The following is a 19289-nucleotide window of genomic DNA, read 5'->3' on the forward strand; positions in this document are numbered from 1 at the left end:
GGGGGGTACCCGAGCAGCGACCCTCCCCAGCTCTAGCCCAACTCCTACTTACCTGCCAGGTGAGATACTATGATCATGAAGGTGCTTCTCCCAGGGCAAGGCTCACCCATTGCACTCTGGGTGTGCTGCTCCTGCGATTTCCCCAAATGTGGGAAACTTGACTGCATAATTTGTGTTTCCCCTGGTCGGCTCTCGTATAATTCAGATCTCTTTGTCTCAGGTCTCTCTCCAGCCTAGTTTGCTGTCTGTTTCCACTTCTCTTTTCTTGAGCCGCTCCCTTCTATGCCCTTGCGCACTATCCTGACTTCTCCTCCTGTCTGCTTACTTTGTGCCTTCCAACGCACAATGCGAACTACACACCAAAGGAGGGTGGACGTGTTTAATGCAAACTAGGGGTCAGCCAAGCGCCGCAAAAGGCCACCATGCCCTGCACGCCCCTTTTCTCTTTTCATATGCAGACGAGGGTTGAAGCCAACTTTGACCCACTGCTTGGATGACATCACCATATGCAAATCCATCTGCGGCAGGCCTTCCCCCAGGAATGCTTGCACTAGTTGTTGCATTTGGTTTGTTGTTTGGGGGTGCTTCAGTATTAGGCAGCCTTCTGCCCTCCCATGTTCATCTGAAAATATATGTTCTCCCTGCAGTTGTTGTCCCCAGATGAGAGTTCCCTTTTGCTGCCTCAGTTGAATCTCCTTTACTTGACAGAGATGTGCATGAGCAGCGGCCCTCCCCAGCCCTATTCCAAATCATACTTATTTTGCATAGGAGATACCATGGTCATGAAGATTTTTCTCCCAGGGTGAGGTTCATTCATTGCATTTTGGGTATGCTGACCCCTGTGATTTCCCCAAATGTGGGAAACTTGACTGCATTATTTGTGGTAGTGGGAGACTGTGTTTGTGCTTTCCTCTGGTCAGCTCTGGTAAAAGTCAGATTTCTTTGTCTCAGATTTTCCTTTAGCCTTGTTCTTGTTTCGAGAGTTCCCTTGTGCTGCCTCAGTTGGATCTCCTTCACTTTACAGGGGGGTACCCGAGCAGCGACCCTCCCCAGCTCTAGCCCAACTCCTACTTACCTGCCAGGTGAGATACTATGATCATGAAGGTGCTTCTCCCAGGGCAAGGCTCACCCATTGTACTCTGGGTGTGCTGCTCCTGCGATTTCCCCAAATGTGGGAAACTTGACTGCATAATTTGTGTTTCCCATGGTCGGCTCTCGTATAATTCAGATCTCTTTGTCTCAGGTCTCTCTCCAGCCTAGTTTGCTGTCTGTTTCCACTTCTCTTTTCTTCAACCGCTCCCTTCTATACCCTTGTGCACTATCCTGACTTCTCCTCCCGTCTGCTTACTTTGTGCCTTTGAATGCACAATGCAAACTACAGGTAGTGCTGCAGGGCCCACACCCTTTTACTTGCCTTACAGAGCAGCTCTGGAGCTGTTACAGTGCCCAGCTGCTGCAAGAAATCTGCTTGAATGCTTCAGGGGCTGGGGCATAGCCAACATGAGCCCCACACCGAAGGAGGGTGGAGGTGTTTAATGCAAACTAGGGGTCGGTCAAGCGCCGCAAAAGGCCACCATGCCCTGCACGCCCCTTTTCTGTTTTCATATGCAGACAAGGGTTGAAGCTAACTTTGACCCACTGCTTGGATGACATCACCATATGCAAATCCGTCTGCGGCAGGCCTTCCCCCAGGAATGCTTGCACTAGTTGTTGCATTTGGTTTGTTGTTTGGGTGTGCTTCAGTATTAGTCAGCCTTCTGCTCCACCCTCCTTTGGTGTGGGGCTCATGTTGGCCATGTCCCATCCCCTGAAGCATTCAAGCAGATTTCTTGCAGCAGCTGGGCACTGTAACAGCTCCAGAGCTGCTCTGTAAGGCAAGTAAAAGGGTGTGGGCCCTGCAGCACTACCTGTAGTTTGCATTGTGCATTGGAAGGCACAAAGTAAGCAGACGGGAGGAGAAGTCAGGATAGTGCACAAGGGTATAGAAGGGAGCGGCTGAAGAAAAGAGAAGTGGAAACAGACAGCAAACTAGGCTGGAGAGAGATCTGAGACAAAGAGATCTGAATTATACGAGAGCCGACCAGGGGAAACACAAATTATGCAGTCAAGTTTCCCACATTTGGGGAAATCGCAGGGGCAGCACACCCAGAGTGCAATGGGTGAGCCTTGCCCTGGGAGAAGCACCTTCATGATCATAGTATCTCACCTGGCAGGTAAGTAGTAGTTGGGCTAGAGCTGGGGAGGGTCGCTGCTCGGGCACCCCCCTGTTAAGTGAAGGAGATCCAACTGAGGCAGCACAAGGGAACTCTCAAAAGAAGAACAAGGCTAGAGGAAGATCTGAAACAAAGAAATCTGACTTTTACCAGAGCTGACCAGAAGAAAACACAAACACAGTCCCCCACTACCACAAATAAAGCAGTCGAGTTTCCCACATTTGGGGAAATCACAGGGGTCAGCATACCCAAAATGCAATGAATGAACCTCACCTCAACTGCTTTATTTGTGGTAGTGGGGGACTGTGTTTGTGTTTTCTTCTGGTCAGCTCTGGTAAAAGTCAGATTTCTTTGTTTCAGATCTTCCTCTAGCCTTGTTCTTCTTTTGAGAGTTCCCTTGTGCTGCCTCAGTTGGATTTCCTTCACTTAACAGGGGGGTGCCCGACCAGCGACCCTCCCCAGCTCTAGCCCAACTCCTACTTACCTGCCAGGTGAGATACTATGATCATGAAGGTGCTTCTCCCAGGGCAAGGCTCACCCATTGCACTCTGGGTGTGCTGCCCCTGCGATTTCCCCAAATGTGGGAAACTTGACTGCATAATTTGTGTTTCCCCTGGTCGGCTCTCGTATAATTCAGATCTCTTTGTCTCAGATCTCTCTCCAGCCTAGTTTGCTGTCTGTTTCCACTTCTCTTTTCTTCAGCCGCTCCCTTCTATACCCTTGTGCACTATCCTGACTTCTCCTCCTGTCTGCTTACTTTGTGCCTTCCAATGCACAATGCAAACTACAGGTAGTGCTGCAGGGCCCACACCCTTTTACTTGCCTTACAGAGCAGCTCTTGAGCTCTTACAGTGCCCAGCTGCTGCAAGAAATCTGCTTGAAAGCTTCAGGGGATGGGGCATGGCCAACATGAGCCCCACACCAAAGCAGGGTGCAGCAGAAGGCTGCCTAATACTGAAGCACCCCCAAACAACAAACCAAATGCAACAACTAGTGCAAGCATTCCTGGGGGTAGGCCTGCCGCAGATGGATTTGCATATGGTGATGTCATCCAAGCAGTGGGTCAAAGTTGGCTTCAACCCTCGTCTGCATATGAAAACAGAAAAGGGGCGTGCAGGGCATGGTGGCCTTTTGCGGCGCTTGACTGACCCCTAGTTTGCATTAAACACCTCCACCCTCCTTCGGTGTGGGGCTGATGTTGGCTATGCCCCAGCCCCTGAAGCATTCAAGCTGATTTCTTGCAGCAGCTGGGCACTGTAACAGCTCCAGAGCTGCTCTGTAAGGCAAGTAAAAGGGTGTGGGCCCTGAAGCACTACCTGTAGTTTGCATTGTGCATTGGAAGGCACAAAGTAAGCAGACGGGAGGAGAAGTCAGGATAGTGCACAAGGGTATAGAAGGGAGCGGCTGAAGAAAAGAGAAGTGGAAACAGACAGCAAACTAGGCTGGAGAGAGACCTGAGACAAAGAGATCTCAATTATACGAGAGCCGACCAGGGGAAACACAAATTATGCAGTCAAGTTTCCCACATTTGGGGAAATCGCAGGAGCAGCACACCCAGAGTACAATGGGTGAGCCTTGCCCTGGGAGAAGCACCTTCATGATCATAGTATCTCACCTGGCAGGTAAGTAGGAGTTGGGCTAGAGCTGGGGAGGGTCGCTGCTCGGGTACCCCCCTGTAAAGTGAAGGAGATCCAACTAAGGCAGCACAAGGGAACTCTCGAAAGAAGAACAAGGCTAGAGGAAAATCTGAGACAAAGAAATCTGACTTTTACTAGAGCTGACCAGAGGAAAGCACAAACACAGTCCCCCACTACCACAAATAATGCAGTTGAGTTTCCCACATTTGGGGAAATCACAGGGGTCAGCATACCCAAAATGCAATGAATGAACCTCACCCTGGGAGAAAAATCTTCATGACCATGGTATCTCCTATGCAAAATAAGTATGATTTGGAATAGGGCTGGGGAGGGCCGCTGCTCATGCACATCTCTGTCAAGTAAAGGAGATTCAACTGAGGCAGCACAAGGGAACTCTCATCTTGGGACAACAACTGCAGGGAGAACATATATTTTCAGATGAACATGGGAGGGCAGAAGGCTGCCTAATACTGAAGCACCCCCAAACAACAAACCAAATGCAACAACTAGTGCAAGCATTCCTGGGGGAAGGCCTGCCGCAGATGGATTTGCATATGGTGATGTCATCCAAGCAGTGGGTCAAAGTTGGCTTCAACCCTCGTCTGCATATGAAAAGAGAAAAGGGGCGTGCAGGGCATGGTGGCCTTTTGCGGCGCTTGGCTGACCCCTAGTTTGCATTAAACACCTCCACCCTCCTTTGGTGTGGGGCTCATGTTGGCTATACCCCAGCCCCTGAAGCATTCAAGCTGATTTCTTGCAGCAGCTGGGCACTGTAACAGCTCCAGAGCTGCTCTGTAAGGCAAGTAAAAGGGTGTGGGCCCTGCAGCACTACCTGTAGTTCGCATTGTGCGTTGGAAGGCACAAAGTAAGCGGACAGGAGGAGAAGTCAGGATAGTGCGCAAGGGCATAGAAGGGAGCGGCTCAAGAAAAGAGAAGTGGAAACAGACAGCAAACTAGGCTGGAGAGAGACCTGAGACAAAGAGATCTGAATTATACGAGAGCCGACCAGGGGAAACACAAATTATGCAGTCAAGTTTCCCACATTTGGGGAAATCGCAGGAGCAGCACACCCAGAGTGCAATGGGTGAGCCTTGCCCTGGGAGAAGCACCTTCATGATCATAGTATCTCACCTGGCAGGTAAGTAGGAGTTGGGCTAGAGCTGGGGAGGATCGCTGCTCGGGTACCCCCCTGTAAACTGAAGGAGATCCAACTGAGGCAGCACAAGGGAACTCTCGAAAGAAGAACAAGGCTAGAGGAAAATCTGAGACAAAGAAATCTGACTTTTACCAGAGCTGACCAGAGGAAAGCACAAACACAGTCCCCCACTACCACAAATAATGCAGTCAAGTTTCCCACATTTGGGGAAATCACAGGGGTCAGCATACCCAAAATGCAATGAATGAACCTCACCCTGGGAGAACAATCTTCATGACCATGGTATCTCCTATGCAAAATAAGTATGATTTGGAATAGGGCTGGGGAGGGCCGCTGCTCATGCACATCTCTGTCAAGTAAAGGAGATTCAACTGAGGCAGCACAAGGGAACTCTCATCTGGGGACAACAACTGCAGGGAGAACACATATTTTCAGATGAACATGGGAGGGCAGAAGGCTGCCTAATACTGAAGCACCCCCAAACAACAAACCAAATGCAACAACTAGTGCAAGCATTCCTGGGGGAAGTTCTATAGAAGACGGATTTGCATACAGTGATGTCATCCAAGCAGTGGGTCAAAGTTGGCTTCAACCCTCATCTGCATATGAAAAGAGAAAAGGAGCGTGCAGGGCATGGCGGCCTTTTGCGGTGCTTGGATGACCCCTAGTTCGCATTAAACACCTCCACCCTCCTTTGGTGTGGGGCTCATGTTGGCCATGCCCCATCCCCTGAAGCATTCAAGCAGATTTCTTGCAGCAGCTGGGCACTGTAACATCTCCAGAGCTGCTCTGTAAGGCAAGTAAAAGGGTGTGGGCCCTGCAGCACTACCTGTAGTTTGCATTGTGCATTGGAAGGCACAAAGTAAGCAGACGGGAGGAGAAGTCAGGATAGTGCACAAGGGTATAGAAGGGAGCGGCTGAAGAAAAGAGAAGTGGAAACAGACAGCAAACTAGGTTGGAGAGAGACCTGAGACAAAGAGATCTGAATTATACGAGAGCCGACCAGGGGAAACACAAATTATGCAGTTAAGTTTCCCACATTTGGGGAAATCGCAGGGGCAGCACACCCAGAGTGCAATGGGTGAGCCTTGCCCTGGGAGAAGCACCTTCATGATCATAGTATCTCACCTGGCAGGTAAGTAGGAGTTGGGCTAGAGCTGGGGAGGGTCTCTGCTTGGGCACCCCCCTGTCAAGTGAAGGAGATCCAACTGAGGCAGCACAAGGGAACTCTCGAAAGAAGAACAAGGCTAGAGGAAGATCTGAAACAAAGAAATCTGACTTTTACCAGAGCTGACCAGAGGAACACACAAACACAGTCCCCCACTACCACAAATAAAGCAGTCGAGTTTCCCACATTTGGGGAAATCACAGGGGTCAGCATACCCAGAATGCAATGAATGAACCTCACCCTGGGAGAATAATCTTCATGACCATGGTATCTCCTATGCAAAATAAGTATGATTTGGGATAGAGCTGGGGAGGGCCGCTGCTCAGGCACATCTCTGTCAAGTTAAGGAGATTCAACTGAGGCAGCACAAGGTAACTCTCATCTGGGGACAACAACTGCAGGGAGAACACATATTTTCAGATGAACATGGGAGGGCAGAAGGCTGCCTAATACTGAAGCACCCCCAAACAACAAACCAAATGCAACAACTAGTGCAAGCATTCCTGGGGGAAGTTCTGCAGAAGACGGATTTGCATATGGTAATGTCATCCAAGCAGTGGGTCAAAGTTGGCTTCAACCCTCGTCTGCATATGAAAACAGAAAAGGGGCGTGCAGGGCATGGTGGCCTTTTGCGGCGCTTGTCTGACCCCTAGTTTGCATTAAACACCTCCACCCTCCTTCGGTGTGGGGCTCATGTTGGCTATGCCCCAGCCCCTGAAGCATTCAAGCTGATTTCTTGCAGCAGCTGGGCACTGTAACAGCTCCAGAGCTGCTCTGTAAGGCAAGTAAAAGGGTGTGGGCCCTGCAGCACTACCTGTAGTTTGCATTGTGCATTGGAAGGCACAAAGTAAGCAGACGGGAGGAGAAGTCAGGATAGTGCACAAGGGTATAGAAGGGAGCGGCTGAAGAAAAGAGAAGTGGAAACAGACAGCAAACTAGGCTGGAGAGAGACCTGAGACAAAGAGATCTGAATTATACGAGAGCCGACCAGGGGAAACACAAATTATGCAGTCAAGTTTCCCACATTTGGGGAAATCGCAGGAGCAGCACACCCAGAGTACAATGGGTGAGCCTTGCCCTGGGAGAAGCACCTTCATGATCATAGTATCTCACCTGGCAGGTAAGTAGGAGTTGGGCTAGAGCTGGGGAGGGTCGCTGCTCGGGTACCCCCCTGTAAAGTGAAGGAGATCCAACTGAGGCAGCACAAGGGAACTCTCGAAAGAAGAACAAGGCTAAAGGAAAATCTGAGACAAAGAAATCTGACTTTTACCAGAGCTGACCAGAGGAAAGCACAAACACAGTCTCCCACTACCACAAATAATGCAGTCGAGTTTCCCACATTTGGGGAAATCACAGGGGTCAGCATACCCAAAATGCAATGAATGAACCTCACCCTGGGAGAAAAATCTTCATGACCATGGTATCTCCTATGCAAAATAAGTATGATTTGGAATAGGGCTGGGGAGGGCCGCTGCTCATGCACATCTCTGTCAAGTAAAGGAGATTCAACTGAGGCAGCACAAGGGAACTCTCATCTTGGGACAACAACTGCAGGGAGAACATATATTTTCAGATGAACATGGGAGGGCAGAAGGCTGCCTAATACTGAAGCACCCCCAAACAACAAACCAAATGCAACAACTAGTGCAAGCATTCCTGGGGGATGGCCTGCCGCAGATGGATTTGCATATGGTGATGTCATCCAAGCAGTGGGTCAAAGTTGGCTTCAACCCTCGTCTGCATATGAAAAGAGAAAAGGGGCGTGCAGGGCATGGCGGCCTTTTGCAGCGCTTGGATGACCCCTAGTTTGCATTACACACCTCCTCCCTCCTTCGGTGTGGGGCTCATGTTGGCTATGCCCCAGCCCCTGAAGCATTCAAGCTGATTTCTTGCAGCAGCTGGGCACTGTAACTGCTCCAGAGCTACTCTGTAAGGCAAGTAAAAGGGTGTGGGCCCTGCAGCACTACCTGTAGTTCGCATTGTGCGTTGGAAGGCACGAAGTAAGCAGACGGGAGAAGTCAGGATAGTGCGCAAGGGCATAGAAGGGAGCGGCTCAAGAAAAGAGAAGTGGAAACAGACAGCAAACTAGGCTGGAGAGAGACCTGAGACAAAGAGATCTGAATTATACGAGAGCCGACGAGGGGAAACACAAATTATGCAGTCAAGTTTCCCACATTTGGGGAAATCGCAGGAGCAGCACACCCAGAGTGCAATGGTTGAGCCTTGCCCTGGGAGAAGCACCTTCATGATCATAGTATCTCACCTGGCAGGTAAGTAGGAGTTGGGCTAGAGCTGGGGAGGGTCGCTGCTCGGGTTCCCCCCTGTGAAGTGAAGGAGATCCAACTGATGCAGCACCAGGGAACCCTCGAAAGAAGAACAAGGCTAGAGGAAGTTCTGAGACAAAGAAATCTGACTTTTACCAGAGCTGACCAGAGGAAAGCACAAACACAGTCCCCCACTACCACAAATAATGCAGTCGAGTTTCCCACATTTGGGAAAATCACAGGGGTCAGCATACCCAGAATGCAATGAATGAACCTCACCCTGGGAGAACAATCTTCATGACCATGGTATCTCCTATGCAAAATAAGTATGATTTGGGATAGGGCTGGTGAGGGCCGCTGCTCAGGCACATCTCTGTCAAGTAAAGGAGATTCAACTGAGGCAGCACAAGGGAACTCTCATCTGGGGACAACAACTGCAGGGAGACCACATCTTTTCAGATGAACATGGGAGGGCGGAAGGCTGCCTAATACTGAAGCACCATCAAATATCAAACCATGGCCCTCATTCCGAGTTGATCGCTCGCAAGGCGATTTTAGCAGAGTTACACACGCTAAGCCGCCGCCTACTGGGAGTGAATCTTAGCTTCTTAAAATTGCGACCGATGTATTCGCAATATTGCGATTACAAACTACTTAGCAGTTTCAGAGTAGCTTCAGACTTACTCGGCATCTGCGATCAGTTCAGTGCTTGTCGTTCCTGGTTTGACGTCACAAACACTCCCAGAGTTCGCCCAGACACTCCCCCGTTTCTCCGGCCACTCCTGCGTTTTTTCCGGAAATTGTAGCGTTTTTTCCCACACGCCCATAAAACGGCCTGTTTCCGCCCAGTATCACCCATTTCCTGTCAATCACATTACGATCGCCGGAGCGAAGAAAAAGCCGTGAGTAAAAATACTTTCTTCATTGTAAAATTACTTGGCGCAGTCGCAGTGCGAATATTGCGCATGCGTACTAAGCAGAATTTCACTGCGATGCGATGAAATTTCCAGAGCGAACGACTCGGAATGAGGGTCCATATGCAACAACTAGTACAAGCACTCCTGGGGGAAGGTCTGCAGCAGACGGATTTGCATACGGTGATGTTATCCAAGCAGTGGGCCAAAGTTGACTGGAACCCTCATCTGCATATGAAAAGAGAAAAGGGGCATGCAGGGCATGGCGGCCTTTTGCAGTGCTTGGATGACCCCTAGTTCGCATTAAACACCCCCACCCTCCTTTGGTGTGGGGCTCATGTTGGCCATGCCCCATCCCCTGATGCATTCAAGCTGATTTCTTGCAGCAGCTGGGCACTCCAGAGCTGTTCTGTAAGGCAAGTAGAAGGGTGTGGGCCCTGCAGCACCACCTGTTGTTCGCATTGTGCGTTGGAAGGCACAAATTAAGCAGACGGGAGGAGAAGTCAGGATAGTGCGCAAGGGCATTCTTTTCTCTTAGTCCGGGGGCAAGGCTTCAAAATGGGGTCTGCAACGGAGGAGACACAGGGGGCGTGGTCACAGCAGCTTTTCTCTACAGTCTGCACCAGCAGGAGCCTACACCATTTTTTATGATCACGCTGAACTGCAGTGCGACTGCAATTACAGCATGGTCAAGAAGGGAGGCGTCATGCTGGGTGGCCATGCCCTGTCACTGTGCAGGAGCCAGCACCGCTCACACACTAGTCCCCGGGTGCAGCCCCCAACCCCGGGACACCCGGAGCAACAAAATGTAGATTCAGGCCACCAGGCCACGCCCCTACCTATGAAACCATGCCTCCTTTTTACCATTGCGCTGTTTATCTGCGCGCACTGCATTACAATCTCCCTCGCCACCTCTCTGGGTGTCACCAGTGATAGTGACACCTCTGCCATGCTTGTAGCAGCTGGTCCTAAGATCTACGCCTCAAGCCCTGAGTGTTTGCCCTTGTGACTTGTTGATCATCATAGCGAAGCAGATGCTTACAGAAAACTGCAGGGGCTTAGATTGAAAATAAAAAAAATTGATGGGTATAAGGTAGAGAGGAGCGGGTTCGGTTCTCCGAGAACCGAATTCCCCACGAACTCCACGTGGTTTACACTGGTCCGAGGCAGGCTCGGTTGTTCCCGCCTGACTTGGAAAACCTGAACAAGGGAAAATGTCATCATCCCGCTGTCAGATTCTCGTGAGATTCGGATTCCATATAAAGAGCTGCGCGTTGCTGCCATTTTTACTCGTGCATTGAAGAGAGAGCGGAGAGGACGTGGCTATGTTCTCTCAGTGGAAATCTCAATATCAGTGCTCAGTATCAGTGGTTACTTATTGCTGCTCAGTAATACTAGTAGTGTGTCTCTCCTGCTCAGTGTCAGTTCTCAGTAGTATCCTCATCAGTGCTCAGTATCACTGCTCATTGTCTTGTGCTGCATTGTGGTGCTCAGCATACTACAGTACATTACTAATAGTCCAGTGCTGCATCTTGCTGCTCAGTGTCAGTTCTAGTATCCTCATCAGTGCTCACTATCACTGCTCATTGCATTGTGGTGTTCTGTATACTACAGTAACATAGTAATATAGTATATATAGAGGAGCGGGTTCGGTTCTCCGAGAACCGAATTCCCGACGAACTCCACGTGGTTTACACTGGTCCGAGGCAGGCTCGGTTGTTCCCGCCTGACTCGGAAAACCTGAACAAGGGAAAATGTCATCATCCCGCTGTCGGATTCTCGCGAGATTCGGATTCCATATAAAGAGCTGCGCGTTGCCGCCATTTTTACTCGTGCATTGAAGAGAGAGCGGAGAGGACGTGGCTATGTTATCTCAGTGGAAATCTCAATATCAGTGCTCAGTATCAGTGGTTACTTATTGCTGCTCAGTAATACTAGTAGTGTGTCTCTCCTGCTCAGTGTCAGTTCTCAGTAGTATCCTCATCAGTGCTCAGTATCACTGCTCATTGTCTTGTGCTGCATTGTGGTGCTCAGCATACTACAGTACATTACTAATAGTCCAGTGCTGCATCTTGCTGCTCAGTGTCAGTTCTAGTATCCTCATCAGTGCTCACTATCACTGCTCATTACATTGTGGTGTTCTGTATACTACAGTAACATAGTAATATAGTAACATATAGTAACATAGTTTTTGAGGTTGAATAGAGGCAAATTGCCCATCGTGTTCAACCTGTTTTAAGTTGTGATGATTCTACATACTTGCTGAATAATGTTTTATGACTAGTTAGCTACTATAACTCATGTTACCCCCGGATTAACCATGTTGATATTTTAAGTATTATAACCTTGGATAGCTTTTTCATTCAGAAATGTATCCATTCCATTTTTAAATCCAATTACAGAGTCCGCCATTACCACCTTCCCTGGCAGGGAATTCCACATCCTGATTGCCCTAACAGTGAAGATCATAGTATCTCACCTGGCAGGTAAGTAGGAGTTGGGCTAGAGCTGTGGAGGATTGCTGCTCGGGCACCCCCTGTCAAGTGAAGGAGATCCAACTGAGGCAGCACAAGGGAACTCTCGAAAGAAGAACAAGGCTAGAGGAAGATCTGAGACAAAGAAATCTGACTTTTACCAGAGCTGACCAGAGGAAAGCACAAACACAGTCCCCCACTACCACAAATAATGCAGTCGAGTTTCCCACATTTGGGGAAATCACAGGGGTCAGCATACCCAGAGTGCAATGAATGAACCTCACCCTGGGAGAACAATCTTCATGACCATGGTATCTCCTATGCAAAATAAGTATGATTTGGGATAGGGCTGGGGAGGGCCGCTGCTTAGGCACATCTCTGTCAAGTAAAGGAGATTCAACTGAGGCAGCACAAGGGAACTCTCATCTGGGGACAACAACTGCAGGGAGAACACATATTTTCAGATGAACATGGGAGGGCAGAAGGCTGCCTAATACTTATGCACCCCCAAACAACAAACCAAATGCAACTACTAGTGCAAGCATTCCTGGGGGAAGGCCTGCAGCAGACGGATTTGCATATGGTGATGTCATCCAAACAGTGGGTCAAAGTTGGCTTCAACCCTCGTCTGCATATGAAAATAAAAAAGGGGTGTGCAGGGCATGGCGGCCTTTTGCGGCGCTTGGATGACCCCTAGTTCGCATTAAACACCTCCACCCTCCTTCGGTGTGGGGCTCATGTTGGCTATGCCCCAGCCCCTGAAGCATTCAAGCTGATTTCTTGCAGCAGCTGGGCACTGTAACAGCTCCAGAGCTGCTCTGTAAAGCAAGTAAAAGGGTGTGGGCCCTGCAGCACTACCTGTAGTTTGCATTGTGCGTTGGAAGGCACAAAGTAAGCAGACGGGGAAGTCAGGATAGTGCACAAGGGCATAGAAGGGAGCGGCTCAAGAAAAGAGAAGTGGAAACAGACAGCAAACTAGGCTGGAGAGAGACCTGAGACAAAGAGATCTGAATTATACGAGAGCCGACCAGGGGAAACACAAATTATACAGTCAAGTTTCCCACATTTGGGGAAATCGCAGGAGCAGCACACCCAGAGTGCAATGGGTGAGCCTTGCCCTGGGAGAAGCACCTTCCTGATCATAGTATCTCACCTGGCAGGTAAGTAGGAGTTGGGCTAGAGCTGGGGAGGGTCGCTGTACGGGCACCCCCCTGTCAAGTGAAGGAGATCCAACTGAGGCAGCACAAGGAAACTCTCGAAAAAAGAACAAGGCTAGATGAAGATCTGAGACATAGAAATCTGACTTTTACCAGAGCTGACCAGAGGAAAGCACAAACACAGTCCCCCACTACAACAAATAATGCAGTCGAGTTTCCCACATTTGGGGAAATCACAGGGGTCAGCATACCCAGAATGCAATGAATGAACCTCACCCTGGGAGAACAATCTTCATGATAATGGTATCTCCTATGCAAAATAAGTATGATTTGGGATAGGGCTGGGGAGGGCCGCTGCTCAGGCACATCTCTGTCAAGTAAAGGAGATTCAACTGAGGCAGCACAAGGGAACTCTCATCTGGGGACAACAACTGCAGGGAGAACACATATTTTCAGATGAAAATGGGAGAGCAGAAGGCTGCCTAATACTGAAGCACCCCCAAACAACAAACCAAATGCAACAACTAGTTCAAGCATTCCTGGGAAAAGGTCTGCAGAAGACGGATTTGCATACGGTGATGTCATCCAAGCAGTGGGCCAAAGTTGGCTGGAACCCTCATCTGCATATGAAAAGAGAAAAGGGGTATGCAGGGCATGGCGGCCTTTTGCGGTGCTTGGATGACCCTTAGTTTGCATTAAACACCTCCACCCTCCGTCGGTGTGGGGCTCATGTTGGCTATGCCCCAGCCCCTGAAGCATTCAAGCTGATTTCTTGCAGCAGCTGGGCACTGTAACAGCTCCAGAGCTGCTCTGTAAGGCAAGTAAAAGGGTGTGGGCCCTGCAGCACTACCTGTAGTTTGCATTGTGCATTGGAAGGCACAAAGTAAGCAGACAGGAGGAGATGTCAGGATAGTCCACAAGGGTATAGAAGGGAGGGGCTTAAGAAAAAAGAAGTGGAAACAGACAGCAAACTTGGCTGGAGAGAGACCTGAGACAAAGAGATCTGAATTATATGAGAGCCGACCAGGGGAAACACAAATTATGCAGTCAAGTTTCCCACATTTGGGGAAATCGCAGGGGCAGCACACCCAGAGTGCATTGGGTGAGCCTTGCCCTGGGAGAAGCACCTACATGATCATAGTATCTCACCTGGCAGGTAAGTAGGAGTTGGGCTAGAGCTGGGGAGGGTCGCTGCTCGGGCACCCCCCTGTCAAGTGAAGGAGATCCAACTGAGGCAGCACAAGGGAACTCTCGAAAGAAGAACAAGGCTAGAGGAAGATCTGAGACAAAGAAATCTGACTTTTACCAGAGCTGACCAGAGGAAAGCACAAACACAGTCCCCCACTACCACAAATAAAGCAGTTGAGTTTCCCACATTTCGGGAAATCACAGGGGTCAGCATACCCAGAATGCAATGAATGAACCTAACCCTGGGAGAACAATCTTCATGACCATGGTATCTCCTATGCAAAATAAGTATGATTTGGGATAGGGCTGGGGAGGGCCGCTGCTCATGCACATCTCTGTCAAGTAAAGGAGATTCAACTGAGGCAGCACAAGGGAACTCTCATCTGGGGACAACAACTGCAGGGAGAACACATATTTTCAGATGAACATGGGAGGGCAGAAGGCTGCCTAATACTGAAGCACCCCCAAACAACAAACCAAATGCAACAACTAGTGCAAGCATTCCTGGGGGAAGGCCTGCAGCAGATGGATTTGCATATGGTGATGCCATCCAAGCAGTGGGTCAAAGTTGGCTTCAACCCTCGTCTCCATATGAAGAGAGAAAAGGGGCGTGCAGGGCATGGCGGCCTTTTGCGGCGCTTGGATGACCCCTAGTTCGCATTACACACCTCCACCCTCCTTTGGTGTGGGGCTCATGTTGGCTATGCCCCAGCCCCTGAAGCATTCAAGCTGATTTCTTGCAGCAGCTGGGCACTGTAACTGCTCCAGAGCTGCTCTGTAAGGCAAGTAAAAGGGTGTGGGCCCTGCAGCACTACCTGTAGTTTGCATTGTGCGTTGGAAGGCACGAAGTAAGCAGACGGGAGAAGTCAGGATAGTGCGCAAGGGCATAGAAGGGAGCGGCTCAAGAAAAGAGAAGTGGAAACAGACAGCAAACTAGGCTGGAGAGAGACCTGAGACAAAGAGATCTGAATTATACGAGAGCCGACCAAGGGAAACACAAATTATGCAGTCAAGTTTATCACATTTGGGGAAATCACAGGGGCAGCACAACCAGAGTGCAATGGGTGAGCCTTGCCCTGGGAGAAGCACCTTCATGATCATAGTATCTCACCTGGCAGGTAAGTAGGAGTTGGGCTAGAGCTGGGGAGGGTCGCTGCTCGGGCACCCCCCTGTCAAGTGAAAGAGATCCAACTGAGGCAGCACAGGGGAACTCTCGAAAGAGGAACAAGGCTAGAGGAAGATCTGAGATAAAGAAATCTGATTTTTACCAGAGCTGACCAGAGGAAAGCACAAACACAGTCCCCCACTACCACAAATAATGCAGTCGAGTTTCCCACATTTGGGGAAATCACAGGGGTCAGCATACCCAGAATGCAATGAATGAACCTCACCCTGGGAGAACAATCTTCATGACCATGGTATCGCCTATGCAAAATAAGTATGATTTGGGATAGGGCTGGGGAGGGCCGCTGCTCAGGCACATCTCTGTCAAGTAAAGGAGATTCAACTGAGGCAGCACAAGGGAACTCTCATCTGGGGACAACAACTGCAGGGAGAACACATATTTTCAGATGAACATGGGAGGGCAGAAGGCTGCCTAATACTGAAGCACCCCCAAACAACAAACCAAATGCAACAACTAGTGCAAGCATTCCTGGGGGAAGGCCTGCAGCAGATGGATTTGCATATGGTGATGTCATCCAAACAGTGGGTCAAAGTTGGCTTCAACCCTCGTCTGCATATGAAAAGAGACAAGGGGCGTGCAGGGCATGGCGGCCTTTTGCGGCGCTTGGATGACCCCTAGTTCGCATTACACACCTCCACCCTCCTTCGGTGTGGGGCTCATGTTGGCTATTCCCCAGCCCCTGAAGCATTCAAGCTGATTTCTTGCAGCAGCTGGGCACTGTAACTGCTCCAGAGACGCTCTGTAAGGCAAGTAAAAGGGTGTGGGTCCTGCAGCACTACCTGTAGTTTGCATTGTGCGTTGGAAGGCACGAAGTAAGCAGACGGGAGAAGTCAGGATAGTGCGCAAGGGCATAGAAGGGAGCGGCTCAAGAAAAGAGAAGTAGAAACAGACAGCAAACTAGGCTGGAGAGAGACCTGAGACAAAGAGATCTGAATTATACGAGAGCCGACCAGGGGAAACACAAATTATGCAGTCAAGTTTCCCACATTTGGGGAAATCGCAGAAGCAGCACACCCAGAGTGCAATGGGTGAGCCTTGCCCTGGGAGAAGCACCTTCATGATCATAGTATCTCACCTGGCAGGTAAGTAGGAGTTGGGCTAGAGCTTGGGAGGGTCGCTGCTCGAGCATCCCCCTGTCAAGTAAAGGAGATTCAACTGAGGCAGCACAAGGGAACTCTCATCTGGGGACAACAACTGCAGGGAGAACACATATTTTCAGATAAAAATCTTGGTCATGCTCTGGTTTCTCTTCAGAACGAACAAATCTTTCGCCTTTTACTAAAGATTTCCGTGGAGAGGAGAAAAACCGAGTTTTATCTCAATTTTTGCATGCCCCATCTTTTTGGGGTTTCTTTTATCGGTTTAAAGATAGAATGAGTGTGCTTTAATGTAAGCTCATTTGCATAGAAATGACAGTAAATGTTTGTTTCTTTTCAAACAGAACTTTCTTGACCATGCTACTTGCTTGAAAGATCTGGGAGCACAAGGAATACAGTACAAACCATGCTTATAGCAAGGAGAAGACAGGTGAGAAATCTGCTTTCTTTCAAATTGGGCGCTCACTTTGATCTGAATGAGGACTGCTGGCACGGCACTCAGGCGACAGGTGGAATCTTGGTCATGCTCTGGTTTCTCTTCAGAACGAACAAATCTTTTGCCTTTTACTAAAGATTTCTGTGGAGAGGAGCAAAACTGAGTTTTATCTCAATTTTTGCATGCCCCGTCTTATTGGGGTTTCTTTTATCAGTTTAAAGATAGAACGAGTGTGCTTTAATGTAAGCTCATTTGCGTAGAAATGACAGTAAATGTTTGTTTCTTTTCAAACAGAACTTTCTTGACTATACTAATTGCTTGAAAGATCTGGGAGCACATGGAAAAGAGTACAAACCATGTTTATAGCAAGGGGAAGCCTGGTGAGAAATCTGCTTTCTTTCTTTCAAATTGGGTGCTCACTTTGAGCTGAATGAGGACTGCTGGCATGGCACTCAGGCGACAGGTAGAATCTTGGTCATGCTGTGGTTTCTCTTCAGAACGAACAAATCTTTCGCCTTTTACTAAAGATTTCCGTGGAGAGGAGCAAAACTGAGTTTTATCTCAATTTTTGCATGCCCCATCTTATTGGGGTTTTATTTTATTGGTTTAAAGATAGAACGAGTGTGCTTTAATGTAAGCTCATTTGCATAGAAATGACAGTAAATGTTTGTTTCTTTTCAAACAGAACTTTCTTGACCACACTAATTGTTTGAAAGATCTGGGAGCACATGGAAAAGAGTACAAACCATGTTTATAGCAAGGGGAAGCCTGGTGAGAAATCTGCTTTCTTTCATTCAAATTGGGTGCTCACTTTGAGCTGAATGAGAACTGCTGGCATGGCACTCAGGCGACAGGTGGAATCTTGGTCATGCTCTGGTTTCTCTTCAGAACTAACAAATATTTTGCCTTTTATTAAAGATTTCCGTGGAGAGGAGCAAAACTGAGTTTTATCTCAATTTTTGCATGCCCCATATTATTGGGGTTTCTTTTATCAGTTTAAAGACAGAACGAGTGTGCTTTCTTGTTAGCTTTAATGTAAGTTTATTTGCATAACAATGACAGTAAATGTTTGTTTCTTTTCAAACAGAACTTTCTTGACCATGCTACTTGCTTGAAAGATCTGGGAGCACATGGAAAACAGTACAAACCATGCAGTATCACAAGAGCCTTTATTTGATCTTTCATGAAGATAGAGCAGAATTGAGGACACGTCAACAATTTCTGCCGAAGGTGGTTCATCTTTCCACATGGTGCCTTTGGCCACTGACACCTTCGTTGAGTCAAAGTCTCTGGCTGTGGTCAGAACTTTGAAAATTTATGTCACCAGAACGGTTCAGATTAGGAAAACAGAGGCTCTGTTTGTCCTGTATGCTCCCAACATGATTGGGTGTCCTGCTTCCATGCAGACCATTATGCGCTGGATCTGTGGTAAGATTCAGCATGCTCATTCCACGGCAGGATTGCCGTTACTGAATTAGGTGAAGACCCATTCTACTAGAAAGGTGGGTTCATCCTGGGCAGCTGGTCGGGGAGTCTCGGCATTGCAACTTTGCCGAGCAGCTATTTAGTAAACACTTTTGCTAAGTTTTACAAGTTTGATACCTTGGCTGATGATAACCTCAAGTTGGGTCATTCGGTGCTGCAGAGTCGTACGCACTCTCCCACCCGTTCAAGAGCTTTGGTATAACCCCATGGTTCTTAATGTGACCCCAGCATCCTCTAGGTCGTATGAGAAAATAGGATTTTAATACCTACCGGTAAATCCTTTTCTCTTAGTACGTAGAGGATGCTGGGCACCCGTCCCAGTCCATACTGTGTCTGCAGTTATTACTTGTGGTTATACACATGTTGTGTTACGGTTCTGGTCAGCTTTTTGCTGCAATTGTTCATGCCGTTGGCTTGTGTTCTGTTGAATGCCACGTTCTGCGGCATGCTTAAGGTGTGAGCTGGTAAGATGCTCACCTTAGTTTAACAATAAATCCTTTCCTCGAAATGTCCGTCTCCCTGGGCACAGTTCCTATAACTGGAGTCTGGAGGAGGGGCATAGAGGGAGGAGCCAGTTCACACCCTTTGAAAGTCTTAAAGTGCCCATGTCTCTTGCGGATCCCGTCTATACCCCTTGGTTCTTAATGTGACCCCAGCATCCTCTACGGACTAAGAGAAAAGGATGCCCTTGTGTACTATCCTGACTTCTCCTCCCGTCTGCTTACTTTGTGCCTTCCAACGCACAATGCGAACTACAGGTGGTGCTGCAGGGCCCACACCCTTTTACTTGCCTTACAGAGCAGCTCTGGAGCTGTTACAGTGCCCAGCTGCTGCAAGAAATCAGCATGAATGCTTCAGGGGATGGGGCATGGCCAACATGAGCCCCACACCAAAGGAGGGTGGGGGTGTTTAAT

At 48.8% G+C, this 19289-nt stretch overlaps 23 non-coding genes and 4 pseudogenes across 23 annotated transcripts; 8 read left to right on the top strand and 19 right to left on the bottom strand.

Annotated features, from left to right (window-relative positions):
- Positions 1–44: 44 nt before the first annotated feature.
- LOC135031092 (U1 spliceosomal RNA) lies at positions 45–207 on the top strand. The gene has a single exon (XR_010226960.1). It is a non-coding gene; the product is annotated as a U1 spliceosomal RNA (small nuclear RNA).
- Positions 208–751: 544 nt separating this feature from the next.
- Positions 752–915, top strand: LOC135031062 (U1 spliceosomal RNA). Its single transcript, XR_010226932.1, has one exon. It is a non-coding gene; the product is annotated as a U1 spliceosomal RNA (small nuclear RNA).
- A 152-nt stretch (positions 916–1067) lies between these two features.
- On the top strand, positions 1068–1219 carry LOC135031121 (U1 spliceosomal RNA; annotated as a pseudogene).
- Positions 1220–2058: 839 nt separating this feature from the next.
- LOC135031082 (U1 spliceosomal RNA) lies at positions 2059–2221 on the bottom strand. The gene has a single exon (XR_010226951.1). It is a non-coding gene; the product is annotated as a U1 spliceosomal RNA (small nuclear RNA).
- A 468-nt stretch (positions 2222–2689) lies between these two features.
- On the top strand, positions 2690–2852 carry LOC135031083 (U1 spliceosomal RNA). The gene has a single exon (XR_010226952.1). It is a non-coding gene; the product is annotated as a U1 spliceosomal RNA (small nuclear RNA).
- An 849-nt stretch (positions 2853–3701) lies between these two features.
- On the bottom strand, positions 3702–3843 carry LOC135031129 (U1 spliceosomal RNA; annotated as a pseudogene).
- Positions 3844–3995: 152 nt separating this feature from the next.
- LOC135031147 (U1 spliceosomal RNA) lies at positions 3996–4159 on the bottom strand. The gene has a single exon (XR_010226996.1). It is a non-coding gene; the product is annotated as a U1 spliceosomal RNA (small nuclear RNA).
- Positions 4160–4833: 674 nt separating this feature from the next.
- Positions 4834–4996, bottom strand: LOC135031093 (U1 spliceosomal RNA). Its single transcript, XR_010226961.1, has one exon. It is a non-coding gene; the product is annotated as a U1 spliceosomal RNA (small nuclear RNA).
- A 152-nt stretch (positions 4997–5148) lies between these two features.
- LOC135031246 (U1 spliceosomal RNA) lies at positions 5149–5312 on the bottom strand. Its single transcript, XR_010227081.1, has one exon. It is a non-coding gene; the product is annotated as a U1 spliceosomal RNA (small nuclear RNA).
- Positions 5313–5986: 674 nt separating this feature from the next.
- LOC135031142 (U1 spliceosomal RNA) lies at positions 5987–6149 on the bottom strand. The gene has a single exon (XR_010226995.1). It is a non-coding gene; the product is annotated as a U1 spliceosomal RNA (small nuclear RNA).
- Positions 6150–6301: 152 nt separating this feature from the next.
- On the bottom strand, positions 6302–6465 carry LOC135031046 (U1 spliceosomal RNA). The gene has a single exon (XR_010226916.1). It is a non-coding gene; the product is annotated as a U1 spliceosomal RNA (small nuclear RNA).
- A 674-nt stretch (positions 6466–7139) lies between these two features.
- On the bottom strand, positions 7140–7302 carry LOC135031111 (U1 spliceosomal RNA). Its single transcript, XR_010226973.1, has one exon. It is a non-coding gene; the product is annotated as a U1 spliceosomal RNA (small nuclear RNA).
- Positions 7303–7454: 152 nt separating this feature from the next.
- On the bottom strand, positions 7455–7618 carry LOC135031040 (U1 spliceosomal RNA). Its single transcript, XR_010226910.1, has one exon. It is a non-coding gene; the product is annotated as a U1 spliceosomal RNA (small nuclear RNA).
- A 698-nt stretch (positions 7619–8316) lies between these two features.
- LOC135031148 (U1 spliceosomal RNA) lies at positions 8317–8452 on the bottom strand (annotated as a pseudogene).
- A 152-nt stretch (positions 8453–8604) lies between these two features.
- LOC135031100 (U1 spliceosomal RNA) lies at positions 8605–8768 on the bottom strand. Its single transcript, XR_010226968.1, has one exon. It is a non-coding gene; the product is annotated as a U1 spliceosomal RNA (small nuclear RNA).
- Positions 8769–11997: 3229 nt separating this feature from the next.
- LOC135031244 (U1 spliceosomal RNA) lies at positions 11998–12161 on the bottom strand. Its single transcript, XR_010227079.1, has one exon. It is a non-coding gene; the product is annotated as a U1 spliceosomal RNA (small nuclear RNA).
- A 670-nt stretch (positions 12162–12831) lies between these two features.
- Positions 12832–12994, bottom strand: LOC135031098 (U1 spliceosomal RNA). Its single transcript, XR_010226966.1, has one exon. It is a non-coding gene; the product is annotated as a U1 spliceosomal RNA (small nuclear RNA).
- Positions 12995–13146: 152 nt separating this feature from the next.
- On the bottom strand, positions 13147–13310 carry LOC135031255 (U1 spliceosomal RNA). Its single transcript, XR_010227089.1, has one exon. It is a non-coding gene; the product is annotated as a U1 spliceosomal RNA (small nuclear RNA).
- Positions 13311–14005: 695 nt separating this feature from the next.
- On the bottom strand, positions 14006–14147 carry LOC135031159 (U1 spliceosomal RNA; annotated as a pseudogene).
- A 152-nt stretch (positions 14148–14299) lies between these two features.
- On the bottom strand, positions 14300–14463 carry LOC135031037 (U1 spliceosomal RNA). The gene has a single exon (XR_010226907.1). It is a non-coding gene; the product is annotated as a U1 spliceosomal RNA (small nuclear RNA).
- A 671-nt stretch (positions 14464–15134) lies between these two features.
- Positions 15135–15297, bottom strand: LOC135031163 (U1 spliceosomal RNA). Its single transcript, XR_010227007.1, has one exon. It is a non-coding gene; the product is annotated as a U1 spliceosomal RNA (small nuclear RNA).
- A 152-nt stretch (positions 15298–15449) lies between these two features.
- LOC135031028 (U1 spliceosomal RNA) lies at positions 15450–15613 on the bottom strand. Its single transcript, XR_010226898.1, has one exon. It is a non-coding gene; the product is annotated as a U1 spliceosomal RNA (small nuclear RNA).
- Positions 15614–16284: 671 nt separating this feature from the next.
- LOC135031117 (U1 spliceosomal RNA) lies at positions 16285–16447 on the bottom strand. The gene has a single exon (XR_010226979.1). It is a non-coding gene; the product is annotated as a U1 spliceosomal RNA (small nuclear RNA).
- Positions 16448–16591: 144 nt separating this feature from the next.
- Positions 16592–16707, top strand: LOC135031199 (U5 spliceosomal RNA). Its single transcript, XR_010227036.1, has one exon. It is a non-coding gene; the product is annotated as a U5 spliceosomal RNA (small nuclear RNA).
- Positions 16708–16977: 270 nt separating this feature from the next.
- Positions 16978–17093, top strand: LOC135031208 (U5 spliceosomal RNA). Its single transcript, XR_010227044.1, has one exon. It is a non-coding gene; the product is annotated as a U5 spliceosomal RNA (small nuclear RNA).
- Positions 17094–17367: 274 nt separating this feature from the next.
- On the top strand, positions 17368–17483 carry LOC135031203 (U5 spliceosomal RNA). Its single transcript, XR_010227040.1, has one exon. It is a non-coding gene; the product is annotated as a U5 spliceosomal RNA (small nuclear RNA).
- A 275-nt stretch (positions 17484–17758) lies between these two features.
- LOC135031222 (U5 spliceosomal RNA) lies at positions 17759–17874 on the top strand. The gene has a single exon (XR_010227058.1). It is a non-coding gene; the product is annotated as a U5 spliceosomal RNA (small nuclear RNA).
- The last annotated feature ends 1415 nt before the right edge of the window (positions 17875–19289 follow it).

This window comes from Pseudophryne corroboree, unplaced genomic scaffold (assembly GCF_028390025.1).
Source record: "Pseudophryne corroboree isolate aPseCor3 unplaced genomic scaffold, aPseCor3.hap2 scaffold_512, whole genome shotgun sequence".
NCBI lineage: Eukaryota > Metazoa > Chordata > Amphibia > Anura > Myobatrachidae > Pseudophryne > Pseudophryne corroboree.